At 39.1% G+C, this 20,997-nt stretch overlaps 1 protein-coding gene and 1 long non-coding RNA gene across 2 annotated transcripts in view; both read right to left on the reverse strand.

Annotated features, from left to right (window-relative positions):
• Nucleotides 1–20,997, reverse strand: part of dner (delta/notch-like EGF repeat containing) — a 57,060-nt gene that overhangs the window by 31,692 nt on the left and 4,371 nt on the right. The gene's annotated exons all lie outside the window — the stretch shown is intronic.
• LOC119882873 lies at nt 5,464–8,982 on the reverse strand. The gene is made up of 2 exons (XR_005440561.1): nt 8,129–8,982; nt 5,464–6,030 (listed from the first exon to the last, which is right to left on the reverse strand). It is a non-coding gene; the product is annotated as an uncharacterized LOC119882873 (long non-coding RNA).

Here is a 20,997-nt window from a genome sequence, read left to right on the forward strand (position 1 = left end):
CATGGACACTCAGTGGCAGTTTGCCTGAAATTTCTCTACAGCTCCTTTATAACGATCAAGATGTGTTGCCATGGCTACAGTAGCTAGGCAACGTGAGAGCAATTAGCTCACTGTACTATACACAGAGTGTGTGTGTGTGTGTGTGTGTGTGTGTGTGTGTGTTTTCACGCCCACTCCACACCTGTTCCCTGCACACACAGTATCAATATTTGCCCAAAGAGTTCCATCATGCTGCAGAGAGACGATCCGTCTTGTAATCCACTTACTTCCTCATCTGGGCTGTTTATCACCATTTTTCCTCCCTCAGTAAGAGCGATAACACCCCCCTGCTGAGGAGGGAGAATAGATGCAGATAGCATTTGCTTAATCACTCTCTCATGAAAACACTTGCTCACAAATAAGAAAAAATATCTGCAGGAGCTAAGATAGGAAAAATCTATTTCATATAAACATTCCCCCGGAGATGAAGGGACGCAGATAGGTTCTGATGCCACGGTGCATCTTTGGTGTCTGTTGGTGAAGTTTGAACCCTGACTGCACAACATCTTCAGACCCTTCCTGCTTTTATTTTTTGTTTGAATGAGCTGCATCTCGGAAATGAGCAAAGACCTACTTACAGACTAGAAATTGCGAAATTGATTGGTATGTGCCTTGATCGACTGTCTCAGAGGGGTAAGAGAAGGGCAGTTTTAATAGGATTGGCTATGTCAATCAATTACACAATCCACATCAGAACATAATGAAACGGGTGAAACGCAGACCTAACCTCTAGCCACAAAACGCAAATGTGGTGCTGAAAAGTTGAGGGCCAAAAAAAAATAAGTCGCACGAGGCAGGTGCTGCAAAGTGCCTCAAAATGACTTCTTGTAGTGCTGTTGTTATTCCTAACGTTATATCAGTCGCAAATGAGGTTTCTAACAGTTGCACAGGTATCAATGACACATTAATACAATAGCTTACAGTCTTTTGTTTGATTATCATAACAGTCAAAAACATTGAATTTCCCAGGAATTTGTTTCTTGATCAGCCCACTCTCCGGACAAAGCATTTGTTGGGGACTGGTTATTTCTGTCATGTAACTGTCCTTGTTAGGGAGACAACAGTTAGACTGAAAAGGTAGAGACAGTAGCTCAGGCGTCAGGCTAGCAGATATCGTTGTTCTCTGGAAATCTTACAAGGTTGAGTCTTACAAGAATGTTTACAAGAACTTACTGGCTCCACAGTACAACTCATGGATAGTTATAGATTCCAATATGACACAGCCCTGTATAAACATCAGATAAATTTGTTGTTCTAGGTTAATAACATACAGGAACTAGGGGGAAGACAAAATGATGGCTTCAGATTTGGTGTTGGCATTTGATGTGTTCACATGTTATATGCTGGCACTGTATCTCCTCGGCAGGGCTCGTTCTGGTGGGCTGGTCTGGATCAAAGTCCAGGGCCATTTTTTACTCCCAGTCTGTCCCTGACTTACAGTGGTGCTTTGAGCTAAGTGATAACATCAGTATGCTATCATGCTCACAATGACAATGCCAACATGCTTCTTCTTCTTTTCTTCTTCTTCTTCTTCTGTGGTTTTTAGAGGCAGTTTGCATCCAGAATGTGACATTACCATATTATCAAATCAAACAAAAAAAGTTTTGCCAACATGTGCACACCAGTTTTCAGATCACCATTTGCAAGGTTTCAAACCCTAAAAATACACTGGGAGAAAAGTGACAAATTTGAACACTTGTTTGCACAACATTGTAAAAAAGAGTGTTGCCGTTCTGAAGAAGGACAACTCAAATACAAAAAAATGTTTGCAGGGATTTTAATAATTTGCAATACCTTTTTGTTAGATTTCGAGTTGTCAAGCACTTTCACAGTTTCAACCTTTCAGAACTTTGTTTTCAGTTTGGAATCATGGCAGGATATTCATCCCATAGAAATGCTAAGATCTTAACCTTGTCCTTACACAAACGATATTCATCATGCTTCCTGTTTGATTTGTTCTCCCTTAATGCCAACATGCTGATGTTTACCGTAATCAGAAATTGGAAATACTTTTTTGATCCCCGAGGGGAAATTATTGTGTCACAGACATTGCACACATTGCACATCAAGGCAAAAAGATTTGAAAATAAAGATTTTAAATAAACAGACATTTGCTAATTAGCACTGAAAACTAAGTACAGATGAGGCTGATGGGAATGTCTTTGCAGGTAATATTCATAAACCAAAGCATTCGACAAACTGAAATTGACTGATGAAGACACAGTAGTGTTGAAACGTCGGTCTGCTTGCTTTACACTAAAGGCTGAATCAGCATGCTCCAGTCCCTTTTTCCGCTTGGAAGTTTGTTTCGAGCTCAGAAACATCTGATTCAGCAGCATACTGCGGGAAGATCAGAACCCTGTTTCAACTGAAATTTGAGCTCCTTGTGGCGCTATATTAAAAGGCAGGGGATCTCCAAAGTTGCTTTGATTTGCGGTATTGTTGTTAGCTGTTAAATAGAGCCGTGTCCTACTTGTTTCTCATGTGTTGTGTTGCTACATTGTTGCTAGCCAATTCACAGCCCGACCAGAAACAAAATAAGTTGCCATTGTCAAAATTGAAGTGAAATTCAGTGGCAGCTGAGCACTTTGACTTGTGGTTTGTCTGTCTGCTCGTCGAAGTACGTCTTCACAGAAATCCAGATCTCTCATTGTGCCTGAACAATGACTATATGGTTTGACCTATGTGAGGACCCGAACACATCACTTGATGCCATTTTAATTGCCATTCTGAATTATTAAGTTGGATTGCCTATACAGTGAAGACATTCATCAAATTGCTTATTATTAAGTTTCATCAGTGAAACTATACTTACACTTCCGGATGATATTTCAGGCCAGTTCATCAACTGAAAATATGAATCATTACTTTTCAGACCCAGTGTTTCAGATTATGATAATGTGCTGCTCTCACTGCAGTTTGACTATCAGCAGAAACCTCATGTGTCTACAAGGGTCTTACATTTCATGTTTTACTAATGAGAGATGTAGTTAAAAATTTATCCATCTGATCTAGATCCATCTTGTTTTTAAGACTGAGCGTGTGTTTGTCAAGCATTTCGCTATTTGCTGAAGTCAAGGCTACAGATAGAAACTGGAGCATCTCGCTGCATTGTGTAATCTCAGAGGAAATAAATATCAGGAAATATGAGGCTGGAGAGGGAAAGTACAACCCTCCAACACACAAGCCACGTAACTTACAACACACAACTACATCAATAACTGTTAAAAAAACACTGCATCACCACGGTTAAAGAATTACAACAAGAGCTATTTGACTATAACAGCCAGGGAACAAATACTGTGTAATTATATAATAAATCACACAGCAATTAGCTAGATGAACCAAATTAAACTTTCATATAGCCAGCAGTAATTTTTATCTCAAATGTGCAGTGCATAATGAGCACCCGCAATCCAGCTAAAACAAAATATTTAATTCATGATAGTGACAAAATAATCCCTGAAAATCATCCCTCAATAGAGACCACCCCCGAACAGTCTACTCTCATGAGGTTTGAGCTCTAGGATGTGATCTGACTATATCAAGAAGAGCCTACATTAAAAAAGACATGAAAGTTGCCGCTGGTACATAATTAACTGTATTAATCAAGTGAAAAATGTACTACTGTGGTGTACTACAGCTTTCACATAGACACAGGAACTCTTTTGAGTGTCTATCTTTGTTTCAGACAGTGAATCCTGGGAAAATGTTGCACTTTCCCCCAATGCATTATGAGTAGAGTGACTCAGGGATTCAAATGCAGCTGAGCAGGAAGAAGTGGACTGAATGAAGCATAAAATAAAGCAAATAGCCCAAAGAGTAAAGAATCCTGAAGGAGAGGACTTGTTCAGATGGTAGGTGATGAAGACACAAGAGCTTTTGGGTGAATACAGTTCTGGAAGTCGGACATTTGTTGTCCTCTGTGAAAACTACAAACCTACTATATACTACAAAAGTACCACTATGCATATGTAAGAGAAAGAAGAAGAACTGTTTTACATAGATTTGCTCTTGTAGACGGTCAAAATGTCTCATACTGTAAAGTGACTACAAGCTTGTCAAAGGAACAAGCTCTGTTTAGGCTTTTTATGTAATTCCCACATCATGATGCAAGACTGTCGAACATTTCTATCCTTGGCAGGTTTTGTTCAAAGGCCATGGTAGCAAGAGGATCAACATTTTTGCAAGCGAGTCTAATCTCTGCTTCTTTTCATAATACAATAAAGCGATGGAAAACGAGCTGAGTAACTGCGTAAGTGTCGAATAAAAGTGAAAGACTTGATGAATCACAGCAACTGTGAATATTTTAGGATCTGGCTGGTGGCTGGCTTTTAATTTCAAACCCTGTGAATAACACCATTGCTTAGTTTTGAAGTATGTGAAAAATATGTGAGCGAGATAAATGCTTTACTATTTTGGTATTAACTGTTTATTTGTTAGGAGGGTATTTTTGTGTTCCTGTACAGCAACATTTCATGTCAACTCAGAGGATGTTTGACATTTAGTGTGTTCTCCATCTACAGGAGCCTCCTTACATGTCTTGAAACAAGCACAGTCTCTTAAACTCCAAATCCACTGCATGTTCCATGCCTCACAAGTTAAATACACAGATTTTCATAGATTCATTTCCACGATGTCTGCTAGTAAGGTTTGTTGCCTTCTACCAAAAAGGCAATCCTTTGTACAATAAAAAAATGTATTCACCTGCCCAACCATTGTCTTATGCCATCGACCACATTAACTCAATAATATTCAAAAACAGGGTAATGCAGTGTTTTGAGCTTCTGGTTTAGTATTTAAGCAATATCCTGTCAGAATCCCAGGCAGACATTATTGTTGTTTGATTTATTTCACCCGTCAGTCAGAAAACCACCTAGCATGAAACCCCTCATGATCCAGCCTCATCACGTCTGCTGTCAAAACAGACGCAACTTAAATACACCGTTTTAGATACTCAGCCAGAGACGTTGTCCCATTTCTATAACGGTCATGAATGGAGGAGCAAGCAGACTGGTAGGATTTACTCGTGTTGGGAAAACTTTAGCTTAGCTAAAAGCTAAAGGCACGTTTTCTTTTCTTGTCACTTCATCTTTTCTTTACAATCTCATTGAAAGTGAGACATTATTTTAATAAGAAAAAGGCCTCATCCCTCCATATCATAAAAATAAAATAACATTTTAATCTTTTGAGCCTGGGAGTGAATAATTGTGTTGTTGTCTTGGGACTAAGTCTCATTAAAATATATTAATGCTCTTGTGAAATGGCAACCAACAGAAGCAGACCAGTGACCCATTTTAGGGACGGTGTCTTATAGTTTAAGAAACACAGCAGTGTAAAAGTCCTAAGGCCTTTGCCTGTTTAGTGCAAATCAGACAGACATGAATCAAATCATCAGCAAAGAAGAGACTGACAGCTGTCAAGTGATATAAGAGCTGAGGTGCAAACAAGACCTTTTAATAAATAAATATTGTAATAAAAAGAAACTTGAGTAAAGGAACAGAAATAGATTTTTCTAGTGACCCTTTTTACATGTAACAAATGAGATCAATTGAAACTTTACTGGAAATGGGAATATTAATTAGAAAAGATGCTTTTTTTGTTGTTTTATCAGCACGATGTGTTATATTGTAAAATCAAAACAGGCAGAAAAAGAAAATGAAAAGAGAAACCACATCCCAGATGTGTTCTTGTGCTTCTTGCATTCTTGCACTCAAATATTTTGGCCCAGTTTCTTCCGTGCACTAGCAGGAGCAACATCAACAGTTCCTGTAAAAAAAGCATCCAGCTCTGCAGCTTCCACACTGTCAATACAATTCCTCCATCGATCTCCTTAAGTAAATACTGTATCTTTTCCTCTCTTCAGTAAGACAGGAAAGAAGATTTCTACTCAGTATATTAACTTGCATGTGTTTCCAAGAGGCTGCAGACTTCACCAACTTGTTCCAACATGTAGCTGATCACATTTGTGTCAGCTGTCTGTCCAGGTATCTGTGGGAATGATTGACAAGTCTCAGACAGAGCTAAAGCACTCACTCACACTTTGAACAACTGATACAAGATAATTAATCTAGACGTTAAAGTTGGACAAATCTGAATTTTAAATATTAACCATAGATTTAATGACTACTTGTGAGAAAGGGGTCACTCGAAGTGTCAAACCCACAGAGTCATCTTATAGCTCATTAGTTTGGTTTTCCCGGACCACAATTCTGCAATACGACTCCAAATGAATGCTAATGTTGCTCTGTGTCGGCTGGATGTGTGAATTTAATAAGGTGTCCACATTTCATATTAGAAACTTGGCCACTGCCCACAAGTGGCCAAAAACAAATCCATTAATGCAGCTTTAAACCTGCATAAAGTTTTCACCTTTTCAAGTTGATATGGTGAAGTAACCCATTTACACATCCAGCAGATATAGAGCAAAGTTAGCATTCATTCGGAGTTGTGTTTCTGGGAACTTGATTTATTTTAGCTCTGTTTTTGGTCTCTACCAACTCACAAAGTATATGCTGTATCTGGAGCTAAACTCTCCACTATGTTCACCATCTACTTGTTGACTGTCTGTCTCCCAGTTTGTGCTAAGCAGGTAGCATACAGTTCACTGAAAACAGACACTGATGACAGCAGTGAGAAGGAACCAAAACAGTAAAGTTGCGGGCCAGAAATCAAAACAATGAGCTGAAATACAAATGTTGGTTATGGTTTCTTTAAACATCCGTCTTTTTTTGTTGTTTCTCTAACCAACCAGCCTTAAATGAAGACTGGACAAAGCTATCCACCACATATACAAAGATGGAGAAAATGACCAACAAGCCAAACATAATGTTTGTGCAGCCCTTCATGCAGCCTCATTAAAACATATTATTATTCACAGCAAAGCCTGAGGGAGCGTAGCAGGAGAAAGATAGATTACGCTCATTCACTCATTCCTGAGAGCTGCCCGCTGATACCACTAAACAGCCTTGCTCAAGGGTACTTGCACACTAACTGCATCTAGAGGAAGAATTTATGTCCCCAAAACAGATTTTCTCATTTTTTTAAACATTCTGGCAATAGCTATGTAGTATAATACACATAGCTGTATGTAACTGTATGTACTGTATCAGGCTGAGCCATGTGACGCATCCTAATGAGCACACTTATTGACGAGCTGTCATCTCTCTGACAGCGAGAGAGAGACAGAAAACATGCAAAGCCCGAGTATTTGTTCACCATCAACTGTTAAATATGAAACCATGCAGGGGTTCATTCCAAAAGAAGGATAAATAATTGGCTCACAGAATATTATTGTCCCTTATTATGTCTAAATTTTCCAAAATCATATCCCACATCATTCTGGGATAAAGACTCTTCAGTCTGCAGCCATCTGCTTCATATTCATCCAAGTTGTTGAACCATCCAGTAATGCAGGACGACGCCTGCGTTGTGGCCAGAAAGTGTGTTTTTGTCAGCAGCTAGCCTTTAATGTTATCTATTTCTGCACATCAAAGCTTCCGCCATCCCTCCCTCTCTCGCTCGAACTTCCTCATCGCTTCCTGTCCCAGTGGCTTCAAAGAGCAGCTTCTCTCTTAAAATTTGGATCTATGAAGCCTATGCAAACATGGCCAAGCACCTTGATAAATTCAGTCTCACCTTGATGCATAAATAGATGCAAATGAGGGAGCACTGGAAAGAAAGAGGGGGGAGACATGCTAATGAGGTGAGACTGCCCTTCCAAATATTTTACATCGATGCACTGTCTCTCTTCTGTTCCTACACATCTTTACATATTTTATTGGAGTTTCATTTCTTTGCCCAAAATTTGTCACTCAAACACCTACACACAGCAGGTGGACACTTACTTTGCTCCACAAGGGTCCCTGTGCTGTCATGAAACAAATTACATTAAATAACCCCCCATGATTGTCCAACACCATCCCGCAAAAGACAATTACCTCTCAACTGCCAAATTCCAAAACAGACAGAGAGATAGAGGGGGGCAGAGGAAAGAAAATGAGACCAAGAAGACTAGGAGGAGTTAAGAGAATACTAAGTGAGAGTAGATTGATTTAAGAGATGATGTGCTGCAAGCCTCTATTCATACCTATCCAAGTAGAGTCGGGGCTGCAGGGGACATGGGGCGTCTCTTCTGGAGGGCTGGGACATGATTGTCTGTCTTCCCATTCTATCAGATGGGGACTAAAATGTATCAGGAGCATTCAAGCTCTTTGTGAATTTATTAGAAGTAGCTCTTGCAGCAGATGCACTGACAGACAGAGGGTTTTTTTTTTTCTTTGGGGCTACATCTCTCTTATGCAGCTTTTTCACATTACAATGACAGCTAGTCTGTCTGCTTGATAGATCATTTCTCTGGTGAGGACTCTTCACAACACCACAGTTATTCTTGATTAGCTGCAACTTTAATATCAGCTCTGTGTCAGTGTTGAGACAACAGTATTTTTAGCTGTCACAACAAGAACAGACTGCATCACTTGAAATATTAGGCACGAAATATTTCATTTGTATTTAGACTATTCCTCCTCTAACTTAGCTCGGAGCAGCACTGCTGCAATATGAAAAATGACAAATTGTGGGTCGCTTACAGCCATGCCACAAAGATTTATTTGCTCGCTGTCTACTTTTCATTATTTTTAAATATGCTTTAGTTCAAAACATATGAGTGAGCTAAATGAATCATAAAATTGCACTGTGGTTTCTAAAAACAAAACGACCTCCGACACAGAAAGGTGCAACGGAGAGGAAACTCGGGTAAGATCCGTCTAGCCAGAGTTCGCAGACATAAACACACCTGACGTTACAGCAATATGGCGGTGCAAACAGTAAACAGTAACTTTACAGAAGAGTCCTCACTCCTGTGGTCCCTAGTTAACCCTTGCTGTGGTTCACACTATTGAGCACACTCGGCACACATTTTGAGCTGTTATATGTTATTTTAATGAGCAAAGACTAGCAAGATAGTTGACTTACTTTATACGCCGTGTCTCTTCACTGATGGCACTGTTGTGATTGATATATGTCCTTAAGAGATGCTTTTGCGTCCTCGTTTTCTCTGGAAATGCATTTGGATTGAAGTCAGGAATAACCACTCAGAGCTATCAATTTCCGACTTGAAATGGATTGCAGCTAATCATTAGACTCTTTTAAAATCCTTGCCCTCGAGTCCAATTTGTAACAGAGGCTTTCTGTTAAAAATGTTTACATAACCTAGATGATATCATTAGGGTAATTTCCTCAGACTTGACAAAGCTCCTCCAGAGCTACAGAAGATATTATTAAGCTGTTGTCACCGGCTGAGTAGTACACCTCATGCCAAGTAAAGTGACTTACATGTATCAAATCAGTTAAAAGCCCCTATGCATACTAAAAATGCAGATTGCAGAAAAAAAAATTGCAGGAAATGCAGAGTGCTTACAAAACAATGCAGAAAGAAAACATAGGAGCTGCTCACAGCTGCAAAATATCAAAGCAAAGTATGCAGTATGACTGCTATCTGTGGCTGCACATAGTGCATTATTTCCTGTTAGTAAAGAACAGCAAAGTACTATAGCGTCCGTCAGGAAAAGGACAACAAGAGCGTCACTTGGCTTCGCTGACAGTTAATTAGTGAACAGCAGATAGGCTAATGGGCCAAAGCCAACGCCAAAACAAAAAGAGTTAACTGTGCTGTTAGCTCTAAACAAGCCTCTTGCTTATATTCCCACCTACACAGGACAAACAAAACCCCGTACTCTCTCTGCCAATCACAGGTACGCTATCTTTATAGCAACAACACCACTGGGTCAGCATGTGTTTTTTCTGTATTTTCTCTCTGCTGCCTTCTCTGAACCATTAAATCAGATGCAGACTCTGCTGTGCAACACAGAAGACTTAATGATTTGGATGGATGCCCTCCTCCTAGCTTTTAAGCTGTCTCTCTGTATGACATGTTGTTTCATCATTACCTTCTGAATAAAAAGTTGCTGCCCACTGTGAGCCGACTTATTGAGGAGCAGGAACATTAGTTATTATATAGTAAATTTATTGTAACAAGATTAGATATAGATACTGTGTAGGTTGAGTGTGGAAAGGATGAATTATGGTGTGAATAAATTTCTTTCTGCAGGAGACAAACACTCTAATGCAATACGAAAGTCTCCCATTCTCAGGCCACAGCTGGTAGAGATGGATGTCATTCCGTGTGGTGATCTACGAGCTCGCTGTTCGCTCTGACCTACATACACAGAAGGTTCCTTGCAAAACTAGATATCCACTGTATGAAAAAAAAGGTGACACTTACTGCTGACATGATTAAACGGGCGCTGGCATGAAAGCAAAACAGTTTCTGGAACTAAATCAAAGACATGAAGTGTCTTGCGGCTTTTGTTGCTTTTTCAGGTCACATTTTATTGTTTTAAATAGGTGTGTAGCAAATGTTCAAATAACCAGAATCATTCTGTGCTTCATGTCAGGCTAAAAATGGGTCTGGAGCTGGTCTTGCTGCCACAGGGAATTTGTCACTGAAACACTGGAAATGGAACATCCTGTTCCCATTGTCACCAAAAAAGATTGACGTAAATTATCACCATTCATTTTACCTGCCTCTCAAGAAGTCGGGTAACAGCAGGATGGCTATTGTGCACAGATATAATTCTGTATAAACCTGGATCGTACAAAGGAGCAATAACCCTTGAGTGCTTAATGTGGGCCAAGTGATTTGTTCTGTTCCCTTTCTGAATTAAAAGAAAAGTCTGCAACCAGGCGCAAAGGAAGCGGCTCTGGCATTTTCCGCTCTGTGTTATGTATTCTCCACCTGTTGATCTTTTGGCTCCTCTTGTCATTGCCCTGTTGCCATGGAGAACCTAGAAGAGGAAAGGGGGCAGAGCAATGATAACAGGGCCTCACGGAAGAAGGCGAGACCGGACGTGTGTCATCGCTGTTCTCCCACCGGATTTTTCCCCCAAAGAGGGAGAAAATGTTTTCAGAAGCCAGGACAGTGAGGACGCAGCTTTTCATTCTGTTTGAGGAGCTCCAGACCATCTGACTGTGATCTGCAACACCGCCTACAGAACATGTTCAAACAACGACAAAGGGAGGGCGAGGGATGACAGGAAGGATGATGTGAACCGACAATAACAAACAGGATTCAGGGCACTCAGAGCAGTGTGTATTAAAGATCTGAGGTAGATTAATGTGTTTCTTTTTTCAGTTTGTCCAAAGAAAAAAATACAAAATATAATAAATGTTAATAATGTAAGGTGACAGTGTTGTTCTCTAAAGCTCAGTTCTTATTTTGCTATTGTCAACATATCCCCAAACCTATTGGAACCACCTGAAGATGAAAATCTTTAAAAACTTATTATATTTAGTTACATTTCTTAAAAAATGCTGAATAATTTCGTAAAAAGCACTGTAGTTTTCAAACATTATAAAAACAAGAGTAAATAGTTTTGATGGGGACTATTTTCAGCTGCAGATTAATGTTCATGTTCCATGTTCATGGAAATGAAGGAACATAGTTCTTCTTAGAGTATATTAACTAAACATTGTGGGATAAAGCATTATTGAATACTTGTGCTTTTCTCTCATTAATTACTGGACTTACTTGAGAGGAAAAAAAGTATATTGATGCACATTTATCCCAGGACTGCCTGGATAGATTTAGATTAAGAAGAAGATTAAAACCTCCTAAGCATTGTTATGACAAGCAGCCTTGTTGTAGATATTTGTTCAATGAGTGTTTCTTGCTCTTAATACCGCCCCTAAATTTAAGAATGTCCTCCAGGCTCACTGTTAACAAAATCACAGTATGTTTAATTTGACGTGTTTCCTGTTTAAATCCTGCTGTTCCTGTTGTTTGATTTGAGGTAACCACACTAAGATAGCCTACACTGTTTCCAAGAAGGTAGCAAAGGGACATTTAAAGAAAACTGCTGCATTTATTGTTAAATGCCTATTATTGGTACTCTAAAAACAAATACATTGTTCAAATATCTTAATATCACAGCGTACATTAAAACAAATCAAATGCCCGGTTAGATCTGTTGAGTGGACATCATTCAGTTCACGTATTTGATTCAAATATTTGTCAAAAACATTAGCAGCTTTTTTTTTTTAAGTTTCAAAACTTTTATAAAATCTTGTGAACATTTCTAAAAAGCCAAATGAGGGCACTCTCATAAATGTGTAACACTCCCACTGATAAACAACGATTTACTGCTGATCAATGAGGATGGATGTGATCAGAGCAGAGCTGCTGGAGGTGGATGAATCAGCAGGAGATGAAGCTCCAGACAGGATTGATTCCTCCCGGCAGAGAGCTCGACTCTCCCTCACAGCTCAAACCCATGTTTAACGCAAATCACTGCTCACCGGTTACCCAACACACTAAAGAAAAGCTTTCAAATCCAGTCAACACTGACTGCTTTTATGAAGACAGATTTATACAGAAGCTGATGACCACTTGATATATTCCTTTCATGCACGAATTATTAAATCCCAATGTAATAACTATTTTTAATTTTGTTTTTACTTTTGAACAAGTGAAAAACTATGCCTATAAACTTTTTTCCAAATATATTTAACTATATGTTTTTAAAACATTTACTAAAAAAGTTTTTCAAGTGCAAATTATATCATCATACATACATAAAACACACAAAATAAGGCTGAATCTACATAGGTAAAATGAGAATAAAAGAATTTTACAGTTATTTCTAAAGTACTTGGTGCATATCCACTTCCCTCCCTTTTTCTGAATTTATGATGCAGAATATCAAAATGACAGAGAAGTAAAAGATTATAATCAAATGGAATTGTAGACAACACTTTGGGGGTCCGCCACGTGATGGTTGGGATATGGCAATTTAAATGGTTCAAAATAAATACAGTATCTGTCCACTGCAGTGGACGTCATGCATGAATTAAACCATAATGTCTGCTTTTATGGGGAGGATGGAGCCCAATAGAGGTAAAATGTTCTGTCAATTTCAAAGACAAAATTATAAAAGAAAAGTTGAACTTTGGATCTGAAAGCTGAAATATTATAAATAATTGTATGAAAGGATTTTCCATTTTAACGTAATTGGGGATCCTATAAACCTTCTGTCTCAGTCTTGTTTGGGAGTACTATGCAGTTTTCACTATAGTTTTACTTGATTTGAAGTTGAGTTTTGTAAGGGCAGAAAATAGTTGTCTTCTTACACTTATCATCTTTTATGCAAGTACTTATAAGAGTGCTATTTTTCTCCTTTTATTATGTCTTATATATTGTTTTTACCTGCTCCATCTTTATTATTGTCTTCTTATTCCAGTCTGTCCACATGTGTGGGTTTTAGGTCAGGGATGTGGGGTTGTTGATTGTTTTCCTCACTAGCTGTTCTTCTCCTTCCTTGACTGGGACCAGTCAAGGATCTTTTGTTCCCCAAAACATAGATGCTCAGACTGTGTAAATGATCATGCAGCCCTTTGCTCTGGGCCAGACATTAGTGACTGTCTTAGGAGACAGAACCTCTGGTCCAGCTGATTTTGTTGTAGTACTTCTCTGTTTATTCTCTTTTGTTAAATAAATTCTTCAAAGACAACGGTTCGTTGTAACTCAATTATTTGCTCAACCTCTCACCAGGAATACAATTTCCAAGTTTTGATGACATTTGATTTATGTAAAATATGTTTATGTAACTCAAACTGAAGTTACTATATTTAAGTAATTTAGATTAATTAAATGTAAAAAGTTAATACTCATATGTGCTAATACTTTTTAAGTTCAATGTGTCCATTTGAGTTAGCGCCCTCTTCCCGCAATCAATCTTGCTTTTTACAAACACCCAGTTTTAGGTAAACTTTATTATTTCAGGTCGAAAATTTTACTTTTTGATGAATACATTTTGAGCACAATGCCCAGCCGACAGCCAGATTTTCCACAACGCCTCTGCTATCAACTGGCAGACAGGCCCAGCTGTTAATACAGGCTAATCTGTGTGTCTAAAGCCTGAGGCTGGTGACTGTGCCTCGCTCTGCTCCCTGTTGGAGGTGCTCTGCTGGTCCTGAAGGGATGTTTTTTGGATTAAGCTGGCATGTATTGTCTGCAGCTATAAGAGAAGACGTTCACGACACACACCAGTACACACACCGCAGCACGCTGGCTTGTCTCCCAGTTGGCTTCATTAAATAACATATTGTCAGATCAACTTAACTGACAAGTTGTGTGTGTCTGTCTGAGGAGGAGGAGACAGCAGGAGTCAGTTCTGCATCTGTTACTGAGTCACCGTCATTTGGAAGAAAGAAGGGCAACAGAGCAGTGGATGATACACACACTGACTCTGCTGGCAGCCCCTCTCCTCCTCCTCCACATACTAAAACACACTTGTATGGATCAGAGAATGTGTCGAAGTCTGTTTCCTCATGGATTTGTGTTTCCTCTTCCCTTGACCCCTAACCCTAACCTGCCTATCTCTGCAGTGCCTAACCAAAACCTCTCCTGGGCCATAACCCCAAATGTGGAGGTTATGCTAACATTCAGTTTTCGAGGGGGAACAGTCTTCTGGCACTCGCAAGCTGGCCCACCTCCTCCCAGGGTCCCCCAACCACAGACCACCATATTTATTTGGGATTCTGATGAGCAGTGGTGAAAGTACATTTTCTCAAGAAAAAGTTTCTTATAGTTTACTAGAGTATTTCCATTTTACAATATTTAATACTTCTACACTACATCTCAGAGGCAAATATTGTACTTTTTACTCTTTTTGTCATTTGTCTGAGAGCTTTAGTTACTAGTTTCTTTACTTTTTTTCATAACTTTCCTGTCCATTGAAAACCACGTATCTCCAAATGTGGGGAATGATTTAATTTTTCTGTTAAACTCAAGGTGAACTGTTAGTGCTCCTTTAAGGGTAGAGAATACGATCCTACTTCTTAATGTAAATAAGCTATTAAAACTGAACTGGAAACGGCTGTTTTTACTTTACTTTTTAGAGATACAGTACGTAGTTCTCAGAGGACAGCGATGCTAAACGGGATGACCTTACAGAATATGATGCACTGCTGTAGATTAAAATACCCAACAGTATATAAAGTAGGTTAAATTAGCTAAATCCTAACATACACATTAATGCAGCAGGGATATTAATCATGGTGCATGTATGTTGCACAAACTGCTCAAAATTATGGAACACTTTACATCCTCTGCTTGAACTACTGTTCAGACAAGAAGGTATCTTCAGTCAGAGACTCCTTCAGCTCTGCAGTGATAAGGACCACTACAGGAAGTCACTCCTCTTACCCTCCCTCATCTTGTTTGACAAATCTATCTATCTATCATTAATCCAAAAACATTATAATAATAAAACACTGACAGGGTACATTTGCTGCACTATGAACATTTTTACTTCTGGTACTTTTAAGTACATTTTGCTGATAATACTTTCCTTAAGTAAGGTATAGAATGCAGCACTTTTGAAGTAGAGTATTTTCACAGTTTTATATTACTACTTTTATTTAAGTAAAGGATCCTTCCACCATTGCTGATGATGCATTCATGTTCCAGTCTGAGGAGGAAGTTATTTTGTATTTAGAGAGCTCAGTATTGTGTTCAAAGATAGTGCCCATTGATTCATTTTAATCAAATGTTCCCTGGGTTAGTACACTACAGGAACAATGTGTGCTAGAGCATTACTTTGGCCGAACCTGCTAACTTCCTGCCAACCACCCCCACACATGAATAGAAACAGTAAAATTATTTTCTAATACAAAACTTTTTAATTATTTTCTATGGATCGACACAAAAGTAAGCGTGTTTAGAACACACTCATCATTTGCAGCTATATCACTGTATATGGAGAGAAAAAAGTCTTGTGTGGGTTAATGGGCATCACTTGACCCAATTGCAATCTGGCCACTATTTATACTAAGGAGGACACCTCATCACTTTTGTACCAACTCCTCATTGACTCTTTTATCAGCCAAGACTCTCCCTCACAGCTGCAGACTGCATCCCCAGTGAGTGTTGTCCATCCACTTAATACATGACACCACTCTTTTTTGCTGTTTATTAGCAGTTTAGTATGTAAAAATAGAGCTAAACACAAAACAAAAACAACATTTGAGTGTAGGCAGGACTACGCCAGAAACACTTCGAGGCTACGACATGAGGGAATATTTATGTACTTGTGTATTTATGCATATTTTAATACTATATTTCTTAGTTATAATGTGTTTTATTGGTATGAATCCAAGGAAGACAACAAAGAACAAGGTTATTATAAGAGGGGTTTATTATTCTTATAATAGGACTCATTCTCATGATGTATTGAGGGAGGAAGACACATAAGCTGTGATAGTTGCTGCAAGTAGTTACCTGAACAAACCTGAAGCCCCTTTTTTATGTCGACTTACAACAGCCTGTACAGCTACAGTATGTCGATCTCATGTCAGCATTTTTGTGGCTGTTTTTTCAATTTTCCATAGATGTAGCTAAGTAGATAGCTAGCTATGTAGCCAGATGACTTTCCCATTCTTAATTCCCATTTAATATTATTAATGAGCACAACATTAGACACAGTGAAATTTGTGGATAAGATGAATTGGCGGAGATTCAGAGGTCTGGGAGGGGGGATTTGTATGAACACATGCACATACACTCTAACATGCACAAGCACACGTTGTATGAACGGTGATGCGTTCACTTGCTTGTACGTACTAAAGTGCCTTGAAACAGTGATCCAACCGCTTAGCTTGGAAACTGATCAGTGCAGTGATTCACGATTTCCACTTCTAACACAAACACACACATGTTCCTCTATCCCCGTGGGGACATCTCATTGACATAATGCATTCCCTATACACTAACATTAAACATCACAACTACAAGCCTAACCTTAGCCCTTACCCTAACCCTACCCCTAACCAAATTGTACCCTAAACCCTAAAACCAAATCTTGACCCTCAAAAAACATCTCTAAAGCGTCCCCATGAGTCCCCATCAGTTAATGTGCATTCAGGTTAAAGTCCCCACCGGGATATGTAAACGTGAAACACACACCTCCCTTGTGCCACATACACTCATTATCAGCAACAACAACAAGACTAGTCATTAGAAGCGACAGTACAATGATGGTGTCAGAGCAGAGGGTTATTACAGAGGTGAATTGCTGCTGAGTAAGAGCTGCTCTGCCCTTTCTGACATTATTCTGTGGATGGTGACACAACTCGCTGCTCCATTAAAGATATAAATAGTAATGAGGGCAGACAAAAAGCAATAAAAAAACACCTAAACTAAACCACTGGGAGAAGTGTAATGACTTCTTCTATCCAGGACAGGGAGGGAAGTTTCAGCGGCAGACATAAGGAAAATTAACAAGCCAGAGACACGGACGTAAGAGCCCTCTTCATGATGAGTGGCGACGATAAAATAAGAAATATGGGCAGCAGATATGTGAGCAGTCAGGAGTGCTTGAGAAAGGCAACTTATTAGACTGTATTTAAGGAAACAAGAATATTAAAAAAGAAAGAAGCAGAGATGAAACATGGCCGCAGTCAGACAGATTTTATTATCTTTAAGTTGTTGCAGAGGAGTGTGTACACGTTCCCTCCAAAATGAATTCTGTGCTGTTCTGTAAGAAATTGTCTAGTGAATACTGTCTAAAACTTGTCTAATGCCTAACTGCCTTATGGTTAAATAACACAAAATACATTTTCATTTCTAGTGATTTCTAGTGATCTAGTGATCTAGTGATCTACGTGGTCGTAAAGTGACCTGAAATATAGTGAGATTTACTATTTGAACAAGACTCTCCAGCCATGCTACATAGCAGTATCTGTGTGAGGCTGACCTTAGACACAGTAGTGCTTTAATTGAACTAAATGCTAACGTCAGCATGCTAACATGTTCAGCTTAGTTGGTGCTAACACACTAACACTTGTAAGCACTTAACACACAAGATCAGTTTTTCATGTTTTTGTTATAAATCAAAGTAGTGAAGTAGTGAAATTTTGACTTGACGATGGTGCTAGAGTAAAAGTTAATTGACCACCAAAGGTATTACAATTCTTCATGACGGGAACATGAAAGTCTAAACTGAATTTCACTCTGAAATCAGGGGCTCACTAAAGTCAGCAGGATTCTTCCTCTAGGGACCACGAGTGTCTGTACAAAATGTCACAGCAATCCTTTCAATAACCAAAATTGTGGATCGACATTGTCATCTCTAGAATCTCGCTGCTCGCGTGGCTAAGAATTTAACCCTACATAGAATCCAAATTGCAAATGCTACTGTACAACCAAACCGGATCAAATACATTACGTGAAACTAAATCCAATACATGACTTTCAGGTGTCATAATGGATCCATCAGCATGTAGAGCATAAGTACAAGGTGTTGAGCCACTCATCTCCTGTATTATCCATATGTATCAGGCCTCACTGAGCCAAGATCAAAAGCCCAGGTGACGTGTGATATGGAAATGACCAAAGTGATTGGGCACAAACCCTCCTGTTCAAAGGCAGCACGGTCCGCCTCGTAACATCTAAGAACATCAATATGAATAGCTCAGTGATAATAGCTAGAGGGTGTCTCTGTTTATTGCTGATGGCTAGTAGCTGTATCAAAATTATCGGCAGGGTTATAAGCATCCTTTACCAAAGTAGCATCCCGGCTTTCATCAAACCATCAGTAACTGATTACATGATGATGCACGTTTTCCAAGTCAACCGTCAAAACTTCAACAATTACTTAGTGAAATCAGAATCTCTTTCTGTCTTTGCCATATAGGGTTTTTAAGAGAGAACTCTTTCTACTTTGGACACTTGATTAGCTGTCTCCAGCACCACCCTCAGGCCAAAATGCCAACTTTGCACACAAAAGATCTTATAATGTAAGACACATTACGGGAATTAATCCCACATCTGTTCCCGTTGCTCCATAATCCAACAAACTCTGTATGTTTAGCCCTACTAATGGTAAATCGCAATTTCTGTTTGGTATATTATTTCTTTGTTGTAACAATGCCTCTTGGCAAAAAAATCTATACCATTGGAAAGCCTGTTTATGCAGATAGATAGATAGATAGATAGATAGATAGATAGACAGATAGACAGATAGATAGATAAAGAGAGAGAGAGAGACATATTCTTCATGGCTTCCATCTTCCCTCTTACTGACAAGCCAGGGATATCAAAGAGACCAAAGACTGGTGATGAGCTTTGAGCTCTGCTTAATTGGATGCGGTTCAGGCTGTATCTGTAGCAGCAGAGGGAATGGTCCTAGGAGACAAGAGCTGACCGCCACACACACAAACACAGAAACTCCCCTTTCTCCCAATTACAATGAAACAGCTTCAGGACTCGGCTTTATTTACCTTCACTGTCAGGAAGTGGATGTTTTTTAATGCTAAAGTGCGTGGGACGATTGTCACATCCAGCCTAAAGGAAAATACATGTTCTGTCTTTACCAAATGAATGTCACTTTCTACTTGACAGTTTTTTCAGTGGCTGGATTGCAAGTGAAAAGATCTTGGATGTAAATTGCAAGTTTCTCACTGCATTCCCATTTTAACATCTAATTAACATCTTTAGTCTGTTGCTGAGACTAAAAAATCTGCCAAGCGTTTGATCATTTAATTTGTTTCCAATGCAAAGCAGGTTATTTCAAGAATTTGGCTGAAGTGCATCTAGTTCTTTACTGGGGGTGGTGCATCATATGTCTACATGCTGTTGCATATGGCAACAAGTCTAAAGGAACAGTTTGACATTTTGGGAAATATGTCTATTTGCTTTCTTGCCAACAGTTAAATGAGTAGATTGATACCACTCTCATGTGTGGTCCATTGGAGGGTTAGCTTAGCTTAGCATAAAAACTGGAAAAAGGGAAACAGCTAGCATTGCTCTGTCCAAAGGTGACAAAATTTGCCTTCAAGCGCATCTGAAGCTCAATTTTTAACATATTAAATCTTGTTTGTTAAATCTGTACAATGAACAGAAACATAAAAATTACAATTTATGCTAGGAAGTCAGTGCGCCTGGCCAAGATAAAGTCTGGCACATAACCCTCAGAAAACCCCCCGGTGATGGAACTTTGTGATTGTTTTTGTACATTAAATTAAACTAACAAGATACTGTATAACATGCTCATGTCTTGTTAGCTATAAAGCTAGAGCCAGATGTTTTCTTAGGCTACAAGTGTTATTTGCAAAATGCAAAATATTTTAATGAAAATACCAAAACTAAAACACTGTCAGTAGATTTGTGCTTTTGCTTTTCATGACTTATGTGACCCAATCAGGAAGCCAAATGTGAGCGTCTGCATCATCATTTCTACGTTTTAACCTGTCCACACAAATATGCTACCCCGCAGTTTTAAAACAAAAACTGGGTCATCAGCATTTTCAAACTTCTCTATTTTCGGTCTTTGGATTCGACGTTTTAGTCTGAATGGGAAATAGCAGAAGGTCTGCGTTTTGAAATGAAAATGTAGTAGTGTGGATGTAGCCTTAGCTAAGCATAAAAAATGGAAGTGGTGGGAAACAGCTAGCCTGGCTCTGTCCAAAGGTTTAAGAAGTCCTAGGAAATCCACCTACAATAGGGCATGCTAACTGGGGCTGTTTCTTGACTAGGAGTAGTGACTTCCTGAAGTCATGTGGTCACAGTTAAGCTATGCTAACCAGCTACAGACTGTAGCTTTATATTTGCCGTACAGACATGAGAGTGATATCGATCTACATCCACATTACTATGTTTTCATTTTAAAACAAAGTATTAAAACTAACACGATCTCCGTCCTCACTAGCATTTTAGCTGCGTATCAGTCGATAATAAAACGGCTAGGCACTGGACATGCGCGTGACGGTGTAAACAGGAGGCAGATTGTCTACTCTACAGCTGCAGAAGATCTGATGATAGAAGAAAAGCAATGGCAAAGAACCACCTCAGAGATTGATACGCCATGATGATACAGGATGCCAAAATCTCTCTGCGTCATCTAC

This window comes from Micropterus salmoides, unplaced genomic scaffold (assembly GCF_014851395.1).
Source record: "Micropterus salmoides isolate LMB-PRFRI ecotype aquatic unplaced genomic scaffold, ASM1485139v1 Ms_hic_scaffold_3, whole genome shotgun sequence".
NCBI classification, from domain to species: Eukaryota; Metazoa; Chordata; class Actinopteri; order Centrarchiformes; family Centrarchidae; genus Micropterus; species Micropterus salmoides.